At 36.5% G+C, this 15,490-nt stretch overlaps 1 protein-coding gene across 5 annotated transcripts in view; it reads right to left on the bottom strand.

Moving 5' to 3' along the window:
* The window catches only part of dpy (fibrillin-like protein dumpy), a 385,379-nt gene that overhangs the window by 333,115 nt on the left and 36,774 nt on the right, over nt 1-15,490 (bottom strand). The gene's annotated exons all lie outside the window — the stretch shown is intronic.

The following is a 15,490-nucleotide window of genomic DNA, read 5'->3' on the forward strand; positions in this document are numbered from 1 at the left end:
CTACCGTCATCGTGTCGCGGACCACTTCCTGCAACTTCACACGAACCATAATGTCAGCATCGCACTGGCTTCCCTGTTAACAGTCTTCATTGAGGGCATCCTGCTATACATTAGCTATAATAAAGTAAAAGCCGTATGGACGGATAAATGTACATTTCATTTCCATCACCAGAGAATATAGGCATAATCTGTTGTCGGCAAATGCACGCAAGCCGTAGCTTAGCGAGAATGGTGCAGTTTAGATTCCAATTACCAATAATTTACAATTCCTACGGCTTCAGATTCTCTCGGGTCATGTACGTTTGCCTGTTAAGTTTCTATAGTTCCTCTTTATTATTCTGTTAAAATGGAGATTTTTACAGCCAGCTAAAGAGTCCTTCCATTTGATCAGAACTGATAAAGATTCGATTATTAGAGTCTCAAGGCTCGAATTAGAGTACAGACGCAAGAAGAATTCTTGTGGTGAACTCAGTGTGATTTTATGTTTTCAAGTTTAAGATTTAAGTAGCTTTTAATGCCAATTGTGTTCGGCTGGGTCATGACGTCGTGTCAGTGGTCACCAATGTTTAGAGGGAACTTCCAAGACTACATAACCTCACAACCCACACGATCAAAATCGCTATTTCACCGCCATGAGAAGCTGAAATCTCCGATGAATTTTATTTCATATGATACTTTATGCGTATGTTTCTTAACCACTTCCTCGCCCTTATTACGTAGATCTAACGTTTAAGAGTCCTATCGTTAGTTTCTAATGGAAAAAAACTAACGCCTAAAACATTTTGCTTCAAAAGTTTAATAAAATCTGAAAATTTTAAAAATAACTCTGAAACATCATTAGACTTATGGTTAAGGTCTACTGGAAACTTAATTCTTTCCATGTTAAAACCACCACACACATATACAAACACATTGTGCATATTGTTGTCGTTTCTTGGCTCTACAACCCGGTTTGTGGGTTTTCGCCGCCTCCTTTTTTGGAGGTTTCTTGGTCTTGAAGTGTGCATTTGTGAATAGTGAGTGACCAGCCCACTGACTCTGCACAATTTCTACTCAATCCTGAATTGACTGCCAGAGCCATCTGGCAATAAATCAAAGCGCTTACATATAAGTAATAATAATTATGAAGTTACAGACGGGATAATAGAAGCAGCCGATAATTTTTTCTTTGAGAACACTATAGTGAACGGAAAATTTTATGACCAGCTGAGAAACTATTTGCTCTTCAGGAAGGACTCTGTTTATACCTTTGGTTAGAAATTTATTACATTTAAATTGAATTTCATTGTTTCAATGGACGTGATAATTTTCATAATATTATTACTTAAATAAAATATATTTTGCTTTATCAGTTATTTTCATTTTAGTTCCCTCCATCACTTAAGCAAAAGTACCAATTCAGCATTTATATTTCTAATTACTGGATTACTGACATGCAAGAAGACCTTTGATTCTCGTGATGACATTTGCAGTTCCAATTTCTGTGCTAAAATACTTTCTATAAAAGCAGTGAGTCCGTCACTGTAGCACGGTTCGTTTGTCCGCTAGCTTGACGCAGCAAAATGCTTTCTAACATTTTTTTTTTGTACAAGAGCACGATTTATGCCGATCTGAACAATTTCATGTTAATGACATTTTTAGAATGTTAAGTGGTTGTCATTCTTCTATGAAATAAAATTCGATTAAATTTTCACTATTTTTGCATGTGCTTTCATTTACTGAAATGTATTATATTTCTGAGCTAGGATTACAAGTTTCTCTGATGTTAGTATAATAGCTCTTAAATAGGAGCAGAAATTATTAAATAATTTTTGCCTGTTTTACGTACACATTACCTTCACATGATAAAACCCGATTACCCAGATTTGAATCATTGCATCAGCAGAATTACGTTAATAATTTGTATCAAGTAAAAATACATAACACAAAATATGAAGGAACAACAACATGAAGACACAGGTAATAAATTCGAAAATTCGATTTACATTTAAATACCTTAACAATTAAGTTTATTCTTCTCTTAGGCGTATTAAGCCTGTCATACCTCAAATCTCTTCTTCCAAGAACTGGTATTTCCATCTTTCCTTGGGGAGACCTCTATTTTGTTTCCCACTGGTTGGTATTTAATCCCTAATTTTTGTAGTCTCGCATCTTACATCCTTTCGACGTGTTGAAGTTAAATTTTATCACTTTAAATGGTAAATACAATAAAAACAGTTCGGCTACATTTAATCTGAGCATAAAGTATGCTACTCTTCTATGTTTATTAAATTCAAATCTCAGGTTTGCCCACCTTATGGAAAATCACGAATCCGTTATGTAAAATACAATTCCAACAGATAATTTCTGGTTGTCATTCCTTTTACAGTCACAAGTGACGTCACAATTTCGTGGCGTCAATGACTTGACCGTGGACTGCGTGTCTTGCATGTGTCTAGGTGGGTAAAGACATTATGACGTATGAATCCCCCATGTGATCGCGCGGCTGGCCGAGACCCCCACTCGGTAACACTCCAAGTGATTTCCCAAAAAGCCATTCCCGATCGTAGAAACGTATGTAAGGTTTTCATATAAAGTACTCGTTGCTTTTGTCCGGTTCCCTACAGAATTAGAATGCGTCGACACATAACTACCCACTACTTAATTTAATGAGAATCTGTTCAGCGATTCTAGACTTGTTACTTTCGACATACATACCGTAATATACGATACTCATTTTGCATTTTGTAAGTTCAAAACACTCCTAAAATTTCTGGTTAGATGCTACATTATTGACCTAGTGAGTGGTTATAATCTCTAGGGCTAATGAGGAATTTTGGGTTCACAAAGTTGTATTGAAGCAGAATGTTGTCTGAATTTGGGTTTTCTATGCCAAGAGTCATTCATGCTCTCTGTTTATTTACCATCGCCATTGAGATATGTGACCGACCCGATCAGCCTGCATATCATCATGCTTCGTAATTAGTCACTTCTAAACCAAGGTTTCATGTAAAAATGTTCACGAAAAGCTTAAAAAAAATTTCCTTCATAAACAAAATGAGGTTGAGTTTATTTTTCGGAGATTTTCAAAGTAGTTTTCACCAACGAATATCAGTGACTTCTTATGACCATCATTTCTAGCTCTTTTATAATCTATTATGAGCACTTTTAAATGTAACATTTGAAGTTAACGTCCATTCCGTTATATCAATTTTTATATCAATGTAGTGCTACTTATTACATAATTTAATCACGTTTGAAACTGAAATAAATTCATAGTATCTGAACATATGTCCTCATGAAAGTATGTCTTGATCTCTGACGTACAACTGTTCACCATTAATACGATTACATTTGCGGGTACAGGTTTCCATGTATTCTTGGAAGAAAGTTATGACCTAATTTCTTACAGGAACATTGACACCAATCCTGAATTTAAAACGGCTTTTACTCTAGAAGTACATAAGACGAAACGGAATTATTAAAAAACGTGTAGTGGTCAACCCTGCAATTCCACGCTTTCTGAAGCAGAAAATTGTCACATCCCACAAACTAGTAAGTACAGTTTTTATTATCTGTTGGCAAACATCAGTTATGACATTACAACGCTCTTGAGTAAGGGCTTATATCGAACATAATCAGCCATCTGCATCTGATGCCCACAAACCTCTTAAAAGTCTTAAAGATGAAGATGAATTGAAATGGGAGAGGTCACTGACATTCTGTAGCATTATTACGTGTCATGAGATTTCTTCCTTCAAACTTCCGTGGACAGGGTTGCGTGAGTTCACACATCTGTGTGCCTATACACCGTTTCCTGAAGGTCCACAAGTCCATGTCAATTTGAAGTAGAAACTAAGTGACTCTCTCATCTTTCTGCCATGCTGTGCTTTTATTAGGTGCTCGCCAGCGTCGAACTGACCGCGAGAATTGTGACCTTAATGCCTTTATTTTGGAATGAGAACACGGGAGACACTGAAATTTACGGATGGATGAATTGGTGAAAGAAAAAGAATTATCAAGAGATCTGTAGCATCGCAACACTTGGAGCAGATAAAATACCTTGTAAAAGAATGCGGACGCATTTCCAGAAGAAATAAAATATCTAGGAGGAGTTGAACCAAAAAGAGAGACACAATGCAAAATATTAGCCAAAAGCAAGATAAAATTTTATAATTCTGTACAGGACAGAATGTGGAAAATGGGAATAAAGGTACAGTTACCTACTGAAGCTATTCTGTGGTAATAACTTGCCATCTGAATGGGAAAGTATTTAATATTTGCCTTCATCATCGCCCTGATGATGAAGGTAACAAGAATCTCTGAAATGTCAGTATAGTTCTACTAGACTACATGGCGCAACAACCCGGAAGACAGCCATCTTCGATCGCAAGATAGCGTTTAGTCAAATAGCCTGATGGGATTATCACCCACCGGTAGACGCAACCCCTAATTTGAAAAGGCAAAGAATTCCGCCACGACAAAATCCCCGTTAGAGTAAAGTACACCACCGTTATAGTTTTAAGGTACTGTTTAGCATTCCGGTAATGCGTTTCGTACTCAGGAATAATCTTACCTAGCAAAAGATGGTGGCATACGCTTGTGCATTTTGGTTGGTGAATTAGTTGCTTGGTAAATCAGCAAAAACCTATTCAGCCATGACCCAAGAAGAATGAAGCCTTGGCAACATAAAACACTATTACCGGCAATAAATCGCGGATGTGTTATATATATTGAAATGAGTGTACACCGTATTTTCTAATAATAAACTACGTACACTGTGTCACATTGTTAACAAGGAGTTCAGAGCGGAACTTATCAACCCTACTTCAGTTCCTGCTTTTATTATTAAGTTTAGGTAATCTTTGTTTTTAATTCAAGAATAACATTCAATTTAACTGGTGGGTTAGAGAGCTGTGCTCGAATGTAAATGGTCGAACATAGGGTCCATAATTTCTGGAGTGCCGACACCGTTCAATAAACTAATAAAACATTTATGATAGTCTCCTTGAAAACTGCCGGTGTTATAGGTCCAATGTATAATCATGAGAAGAATTATACAACATTCATATTGAAGTTGTGTTTTGTTGCACTAGTTTTACCTCCCCTTTAAAACAGAAAATTAAAAAGCTGTATAAGATCAAGATATGAACTAAAATTCCAGTGAGAAGACACTGCGATGTATAAATGTACATACCAGGAGGTATTCGGCGTGTCAAATGCAACATAAGAGGAACGGAGAAGGAACGAGGAAAACACTTCAACTGCATTCCATAATTTAATGAATACGCTCATCAGACTTTAGAGAACAGTGCGACACTGCATGGTCTGTGCTTATGTATGTTGGCTGGGAAAGGCCGAGAGAGCTATCCCATTATTCATAAAGAACGTGTCATGAGACTCCGAAGTCCTAATTTCGAAACAGGCTACAGTTACAATACAGGTTCCACCTACGACAATATCATAATAAGCTCAACTTACAGTTTCGTAATACCTCTACGTACTAGAGTCTGGAATCTGAAGGTTAAACATTTCACAGCAATTGTGACTCCCAGATTCAAAGCCTTATTTAGTGCCCCGGAACTCCTCGGGATATATTTGTGCTAAAACTGCATGGTAAGTAGGCTGCTGGTGAGATGTTTTCCTATCAGGAATTGAGTTTATTTAACCTTGCACACTTCTGCTCGAATGCTAGCGGAAAAGAACTCTATACATTATGTAGATTACTGTTATCTGATATTTAAAATCGAAATTTGTTCAGACATTTCCAGGAATCTGGTAACAATCGACAACTTACACTGAGTTCAGTTTTTCCGTGCAAAATATTTATCAGTAGCCCGTTGTACCCCTTCACGTTGAAGCCACCTAAACTAAACTAAAATAAACAAGGAATATAGAAGCAAAATCGCATTATAACATTACGTCGCGTAGCGCGTAGAGACCCGGGCTCTCAGTAATATAAAGTATAAATGTTGTCGTTCTAATTCCAGTGCTTCAGAACTTCCCAGCTTTCATGGCTCGACACGGCGCTCCTTATCACATTTCTCTTGATTTTAATTGCGTCACTATTCTTGTACGCAGGCGCCGTGTTGTGACTTGTGCATCATGAAAGATGAAGTACAAATTATATACTGAATTTCCAAAATTTTCACAATTTTCATTATTTGTCTAACAAAATAAACAAAAATCCACGTTTCAAAATGCAGTGCTTTGTGGGCTTAGATTTCCTAATTCGGGCGGCTGAAAAGTTTTTACAGTTTTCATCTTCACAAAGATGCAGATGCAGTACTGTTACCCCAACATTTCATCTCTTCTGTGGATGAATCTCAGGTATTCGTAGTAAAGCACATAAACATAATACATGCAAATATTCGAACACGAAAATTGCAAATGAAGATTGCTTCCCTATTTGTTTTAGTGATGTGTGATTTCAGAGCCTGAGTAAAAACAAATAAGAAACATATTGAGGAAAGTAATGGCATGATGAGCTCAAAACCAAGGAAACACGTTCACTGATGAAAACGGAAATACAGATAAAAAACATGACAGTGCGTAGATAACAATAACAAAGCTGAATTAACTGAGGCGTCGTCGACAAGATGATTTAGTTTCTACACACAGACATAAACAGAGTAACGGTGATCATAACTCCTCTACTGGGTACAGGAACAAACTGGCGTGCAACAATTTCATTTCAGAGAAAATAATGACCTCAGATAACGGCGAAGATGTTTTTTGGGGGGAAGGGGAATCACGGAAAGGCTAACAAAATGCCTCATATTGCGTTTGAAATTCCTCTTCATAACCACAGCGACAAAGACTTCATTTGAAACGGGCATTACATGTATTGGAACATCCAAAAAATTTAGTTAATTTCAGACAGCTAAAGTCACAGAAATGTATAAAATGATTTTCAAATACATCCGTTATGCACGTACGCAGTGTTAATTAGGACCTTCCTCTCTATTAACAATTAAATTTGATAATATTTACCTACTGGAATTGATTTGGAGAAAAATGTAAATATCTTTCAAAACCACACAAATTTCCTCTAACCATACTGGCTGAATATTTACAATTACAGCCTAAATATTTATAAAAGCCAATGCATTTATACAATAGAATGCAGCTTTTATATAGATTTACTTCTAGATCATAAACTCAAATAGACGTATTCATGATTGAATGAGACACATTTCTTCAATAAAATCTCGCAACTGATAGAAACTCTAGTGATGTACACCCTTACACTCCGTGATCAATGTAAGTCGGAAGGGACAAACACGTGCATTTCTTTCTAAAAACTGACATGTTTACCACTCCGTTTCATAAGTATATTTGGACAACACTTAGATCATTGTATTTGTATAAAATATTTTGGCGAAGGACAGCATTCGGAAATTCTTGTTAGAAGCTTTGAACAGAAGAAATACTATACTTGGAGCTTCTATCACCACTGCTGATACATTATAATTCTGATAATTTTAACCTGAGTTCTGAGAGGCGTTTAAGCATTTTGCCTTTGAGTTATGTTTGTCTTAACTTTACTGAATCAGTTGTCTTGACCGTTACAGTAACATGGTTCTGGGTGAACAAATATTAATAACATTTTTGCTATAAAATTGTGATGAGATAGTCGTATGTAGGTATCGAAAAAATGTGTAATTGACTTGAAAGTGTGAATACCTTTATAGAGAGGATTATGTTTCAACGAATAATGACTTCGTTGAAAATATTTCAAGTAAAATTCGTATCCTCTGACAAAACGAAGCCCTTCTTCGGAATCTCTCTCTCTCTCTCTCTCTCTCTCTCTGAGAGATTCCGAAGAAGAAATTACCAAATACTTATGGAACGAGAAGATTTATTACCGTCTTAAACAGATCCACTACCAATTTCTAACCTTAGCCAGTTGATTCAAGTTCAGATCCTGAATATTTTATTAAATTTGAAAAGCTTTAAAAGTCATAAAAAAGAAGAAAAAACATATATAACGATGTAAACATGTAATTTTATGTAGAATTTATATAGATATTTAGAAGTTTAATAATATATCGACTGTTAGGTTCTGTACCTGACTCCAAGAAAAATGCATGAGAAACGCAAGATTGCTCCCTTCTCTGTCTTGTGGTTGTTGGGCCGTGTAGTCTGGTAGTATTTTATCGACGTTTCAGAGGTCTGTGCTGCCTCCATCATCAGGGCAATGATGGAGGCAGAACGGATCTCTGAAACGTTGGTGGACATCTACCAGACTACACGGCGCAACAACCACAAGACAGAGAAGAGAGCAATCTTCAGACTCATCGCAGCGAAAACCTCAAATCCTAAATCTGTCATAAAGTTTAACAATTCTGGTTTAGTTTAGATACTGATGGATGCATATGTGGCATTGAGTTATGAATTTATAAGTAAAACGTAGGAGTCGGCCTTGGCCTACTTGAAGGCACCCACGGGAAAACCTAAAAAGGAGCGGCAGACAAGAAGAAAAGTGACATGGAAGCCTCAGTAAGCAGTTTTGCTTTCGTAGCAATTGTTGGACGAATAAATATAAAGGCTGTAGAATTTTCTGAACTTATGGAGTATATCACCAACATATGTAAAAACCGTGTCAGACACTCGTTGGATAATACAATGACAAAAGGCATAGCTGAAAGGAAATACACTTAAGAGACGGTACAAACAATCATACGCAATTATATTAAAAATGATAGGCAGAATTAAAGAAAAGTTTACGTTAACTGACGATTTGCGTAAGACAACGTTATGCGGAACACTGGCCTTTATAAATCGAATTCTAGTAGAGAAATAGTTTTATAGGAATAAATAACGCATTTGAAGAAGTAGGTTGAATTACCGAAGGTGAATATTTTATTTCAATATTGTCGATAAACAAAGAAACACGAACAATGAATTTGGGTAAGAGACACGACGTTACTTTATGAATAAAATAAACTGAGAATGTAGATATATGAGAGTTGTTTTATGAAGTCTCACAATAAATTGCATTTGCAGGGCATAATGACACCAACATAAAAGTACACACCCTGTACAAGTTCCGCTTACAGTAAACGGGAGCATTACTTTTCTGGTTATGGAAACTGGAATTGCACTATAAGGTTAAGTGTATTACTGACGCAAGAGTGACATGAAATCTGTGTTCTCTCCCATCTACCATCATGTGTGTACAACAGTTTGGCCACAAAAATAAAAGCCGGTAGGCATTCACTGAACATACATTTTTGACAACATTAAAACTACAAGTGTATCTGTCAACAAGAAATATAATTTTGATGTAACAAATGATTATAGGTCTTGTTAGTTTTATTACGTATATACATAAAATATGTTAATTAAAACATTGTGTATTGTTATTCTGTGTAAGGACTCAAGAAGGGAAAACGTATTGCACGTAATTATTAACCTATAAATTTAATCCCCAACCACAATATCATTTTTTAGCCATTACAGTATTTCCATGTCTTACATGTCAGTAAAGTAAAGTAAAGTAAAGTTTGTCCCACTATACGCCATGTAGGCGTTTGGGGTGAGAGGAGGTATAGCTCCTCTCTTCCTTGACCTCGGCACTAGATGGGGGTGAGTGGTCAGCATCACGCCCCGGCCGGCTTTACCCCCGGGAAAGGACCCCGGTACCCATTGTAGAGGAGGCTGGGTGGGCCCCAGAGCCGGTCTGGACGAAGAGGCTAGAGGAAAAATCCTCTGTCCCCGTCGGGGATCGAACCCCGGTCGTCCAGCCCGTAGCTAGTCACTATACTGACTGAGCTATCCCGGCTCATGTCTTACATGTCAGTAACACATCAAAATTAAATGCAAATAGAAAACTAGAATCACACTGTTAATAACAGCCTGAAAAGAACCATTATATTTAATATAATAATACATTAGAAGCCCACAATACTCAGGATATTCATTGTTGATTCCATTGCAAACCAGTTTTCAGACATCGAATATAAAACTACAAATTATTATGAGAAAATCTAAAGCAGTAAACACATATTCATAAATATTTACCCGTGAGGTCCCAATACCTAACAACATTACCATGGAAAAATTTATAATATCCCGTAAAGGTTCTAAAATTTAACATCAAATGTTTGTCAATCAACCGGAATTTGCCTATTATATAGATTGGCATTTCAAAATTGGTCGTTCTTATGATAAAGTCCCTTCATACACTGCCTCGTGTACCGAAATTTATGACTGATATTATTTATGGAAACAACTTTTACATTTCCTGCTACGACCGCCCTCACATCTGTTCGAACTGACTTTCGCTTGTCATAGCTCTTGTTACACCAGAATTATTTATACTCGGGGCTCCAATCACCACGAGCTAGCTTATGAGACCGGAGATGAATATATTTTAACCTCCAATTATTACAAATGTTTATTAGCGTAAATTCAGTTCCATAAACAAGTTCAGAAATATAGTTATTTTCGTATCCTAATCTTACAACTGAACACCGAATATTGGTGCCGTTGCTGACCGAACTACTATTTTTATATCTATCTTGACTCACTATCTATACCAACAGACATTAACTAACTGTCTGTAGTTAATCCGTGAACGTTGTGTAATAACTGCATAATAATTTTACTTTGGTTCCCAAGCGCCACTTGCCTTTCGCAATTTCAGTTCCAGTAATTCACACTGAAGGCTTAATTGTACAAAAAAAGGAAACCCATTTTGAGTTTAGATGTGAGGACCAAAGATCCAATTCTGATTTTCTAGTATGCTTGCGCAGGTTTACCGCGGTTTTAAATGCTGTCCTTCCCTTCTGGAAGCTGTCGGTCTCCGCATCCCTGCTCTGAATCTGATAGATTTTTCTGTGTTCAGTTTTAGCCCTTTGATCAAAAACAGTCCTTCTGCTAGATGCGCATCAACTGCTAATGTTGTCTGCAGGGACTTGGACATATTCGAGACGAAAATTGTCAAACTTCTTCACATTCTATAATAGTATAATTTACTTAATTTATTTAAATTATTATTACAAATATGCTAATATATTTAGTTGCAATTTTCTTGTGTATTAACGCCCTTTGTATTAATGTATTTTATATTACGCTTGTTTTACCTTTTATGTTTTTATTGTGTTCGTGTACTTATCTATGTGCTGTATCTGTAATTGGCCTTCTGGCTGTTGATACAGCATACTAATAATAATAAAGAATTGAATTAAAGAATTGAAGAATAATTATTGCAACAATTGTATAATTGCAATCTAAATGTCTTATAGGTATGTATGATCAGAAGCTTTCACGGCGACTAAGTACCATAAATTCTTCTCGAGCTATCAGCCGTGTCAGGTGGTTTAATGGAGAAAACACCAAAGTTTCGTTAACCATCTCCTGAGAATGAGGACGAAGATAGTTCTCAAATCGGTGTTTTCTACATTAAACCACCTGGCACGGCTGGTAGCACGAGAATAATTCATTATGTCTTACAGGTATGTCATCAAAAATCGGGAAAATTAGAAGGATTCAGATCAAAATTAAAATGACCTTCTTAACCAAAACCTCTATAGCTATAACTCTCTTAACTATGTCAAAATTAACAAAATAAGAAAGGCATATAAGTCACATTAATTTTTTCTATACAACGTGTTTGTAGTCTTGGATTTTCATATGAGGTATTTAAGCTTAATACTGCACACGACAATGTAATCGAATATCTTGAATCCAAAGAAACAGCTGGAAAAATTAAATAGGAGGCAAATATCAAATTCGTAAGTGTACCGATTCATACCGCATCCGATAATAAAGTCTAATGCAAGTAACAAGTTCGTGTAAAAATACGTGTGGTGTTAAAAAGAAAGAAATGCTACTGAAGGTTTAACAGGGCTGGTTGCAGCCCAAGTTGGAAAATCGGCACAGGTCTCCCGTTCTTGTAGGTTGCTAAATGATCCAAGTCACAACGACAGTCATTCTCTCATATTTACAACTAGCAGTAATGCGAAAACTGTAGTCTTAATGAAACAAGTACGTCTCTGGCGGTCGGTCGTCTTCTCAACCAGAGAAGTTTGTGTGGCTGGAGTTAAGATAGAAGATACCAGGAATAATGCATGGATACGTGCACTATTAAATAACCCTCCTAATACGTGCCTTAAGGCCATCTTGAACGTGATAAACGAAGGCAAGACATGTTGGTCTATATAGGTAAGAAGTGTTCAGTTAAACTGACACTTTTAAATCTAACCTAGAAAATATTAGAAACATATTAAATATTAAATTCAGTATTATATTTTGATTTCGTCATACATTTCCTTCATTTAATATTTTTGCCTCAAGCACTGTTTACTATTCAGTTTAAAAGGGTGGAGATACCGTTTTATGTCGTCCCACGATTTGACATTGTCAAACCCACACTAATGTGAATTATTAATTTATTCCAAGGAGTTACAACGCCACCGAACATAATTTGCAACGGAGAAAACACAGGAGTCAGGAAGATGACGTCACTAAAAAGAAGTCGCAGTCCATAGGCTGAGGTATATTTTATACAGGCCTATGTGGCTGTTTCAATATCTTCAGGCAATATACTGAGAGTTTATTTTATTATTCTTAGATTATTGGCGACGGCTTGGATCTATTTTTCTGTGCCACATAAACTGAACTACTGACAGCATCGTTAAGTAAACAATGAAAATAGACGAGTCGCCATAAAAGGGGAGGTGAGCCACCTCGCGGGATGTCGGGAATATTAAACAAAGTATGCCGCAGACAATGGTCAGTATCCAACATAAGATGGGTATAAGAATTATTATGAATTAATGTATACAATTAATTTGTAAATTACGAGTTCGTTTTGAAAAGACTGTTAAGAGTTTGTTTATATTGAGTTAACAAAAATCAAATAAATTCCTTCTCCTTCTTAGGGCCTCATAAATACAGCATGGTTCTATAGGTGTCAAAGATTCGTCTGGTAAATTACGAACAGTTCTAGCACATCTAAATAACTGAAGATTTGTAGTAAAATTTAGAACGCAATTTAAGTAATTTGCATAAAGGTAAAGTAATTTTTCTGTGATAATAATTATTTACATCAGAATTAGAATGTTGGCATTAGGCAGATATACTGTCAGGTCACATTTATACCTATAAAGAGCAATTTCCGCACAAGTTTTATGAAGCGAATTAGTCACCATTGTCATTAAAATAATAATTATTAAATAATATTACAACTCTGCTTCAACTGTCTCTCTTTAAATCCTCATCTTTAGAACGAGAGTACATTAGTTTGAGAAAGTCCCATACAATAACCTTAAACGCTAAAGTAGGAGCTCAGGATTCACGTACACTAAATTTTAATACTTGTAATACCACAGTTGTGGCGCCATAATCCGGTAGTGAGGGAGTACGGCAGCATGGAAGAACAAGATAAACTCCCATAGCTATAGTCTAAAGAAAGTGGACCGACAAACTTGTCGACAGTTATCGTTTTCGAATCTGCCCCTTTTGACTTTCTTAAGCATATGAACGCCTCTGTATATGTTAGCATATGGCAATGTAGCAACCTACAATAACGGGGCAGGGTTTGAACAAAACGGACTGGGCCTCCAACCACAGTCCTTGTAGCAGTGCCGTAGTTTAGGGACACTGCCACACCCAACAGAAATGTACAGCACAATCGGATGCAAGAACCAGTTCTCTTCATCTCTCTTTCGACTATGACCCAGTTTCCAACGAAACCACATCGCAGCCAGTCTCCAAGCTAGGTACAGTTAGCTTCACAGCATCTGCAACGGCACGTCTCATTTCTACAACATTTTGTGTTCTGTTGTGAGAACTTCAGTCGAGATATTCCATTGATATTTAATGTAATTTTAGTACCTTATATATTTGCATTAATTAATGTGTTGTAGCCTCGTTTTAATGGCTGTATTCCCATATTTTCTAGCATAATTGTTGACAAAAATATTTGGACATAAGAAAAGAATGGAGGATATTTAACACCGAGGAACTTAATAATGTGCATAAACAGAACACAAATATTATAATAAAGAGCACTAACCAAATTTGTCCTAATAAAGAGCTTTCGTTTTTATAAAACCTATTACTTTCAATTTGCTCTCTATCGCGTACAGGATGTTTGCACAAAAATATTCCACAGTGGTTCTAAAATATTAATGACACATTTATATGGTGACAACTTAGGATAATTTAGTCAAGAGCAAATTAAGATAAAAATTATTTTACAATAGCACAGATAGAAGCTAAATATGGGCGTACATAGACCATGCCATAACTCAGCCGGTTAGTGCCCAACTTCTCACCTCGAAGGCCGGGGACAATCAGTGTGGGATTTGTGGAGAACAAAGTGGAATTGGAGAGGTTACTTTTCGAGAAACTTTCGTTTTCCCTCGTCATATCTTTCCACCGCTGCTCCATATTCACTCATATCACTTGAGGGGTGGACAATGGGCCCGTTAGCGGCCGCATTTATATAGACACACAGTCTCTCCTTTGAAACAATAACAATGATAAAGATTATCGGTCCATATTCTTTGTTCATATTCAAACCTCACGAGATGCCACGACATAAAACAATAATAATATGCCTATATCGAGATAGCATATCAAGTGTATTGTTAAATATTTACGTAATTAATGCTTGTTAATAATGTTGCTAATCTATCAAGCACCTTTTCATATAGTCAGTTAATTTTTATGAATAACTAACTAACTAGATGGCTTACCGAACCTGAAGGTTCATCACCAAATTAACAAAAGCCCTTCACCGGACCCTGTCCTGGGCCAACAAAATCCAGTCTCCTTCAACTCCCATAGATCCAGTCTGACATTATCCTCCCATCTATGTCTAGGTCTCCCCAGCGGTCTCTTCCCCTCAGGCTTCCCCAACAATACCCGGTGCACACCTCTTGTCCCATCCATGCGCGCTACATGCCCCGCCCATCTCATTCTTTTTGACTTAATCACTCTGACAATACTGGGGGAGCAGTACAGATTTTTAAGTTCGCCATTATGCAGTTTTCTCCATACCCCATCATCTTCTTTCCTCTTCAACACCCTATTCTCAAACACCTGCAATCTGTGTTCCTCCCTCTGAGTGAGAGACCATATTTCACATCCATACAAAACAACAGGCAAAATTATTGTTTTATATACTTTAATTTTCAGGTTCTTAGAAGTCAGATGGGAAGACGAAATATTTCGAACTGAGAATTAGCATGCATTTCCGGACTTTAGTTTCCTCATAATTTCCGCGTGAATATCATTTTGATTTGTTATTGTTGTTCCCAGATATTTGAAATTTGTAACCCTTTTAAAGGACTTATCAGCTACCCTAAGATAATTTTGCCCGCCTGTCTGCTGACGACGAAATACCAACATGTACTTAGTTAATTTTTACAAATAAAAGTATTAATTTACATTCAGAGAGTTTAGAGCCAGAAACAAGTTAGAAAATTCATCCAAGAAAGAGCATTTTATATAATCGTATACACGCAAAGCTAAAAAAAATCGACATAGTTTTAAC

This window comes from Zootermopsis nevadensis, unplaced genomic scaffold (assembly GCF_977971745.1).
Source record: "Zootermopsis nevadensis isolate Lab colony 2312 unplaced genomic scaffold, Znev_1.0 Znev_ptg000019l, whole genome shotgun sequence".
NCBI lineage: Eukaryota > Metazoa > Arthropoda > Insecta > Blattodea > Termopsidae > Zootermopsis > Zootermopsis nevadensis.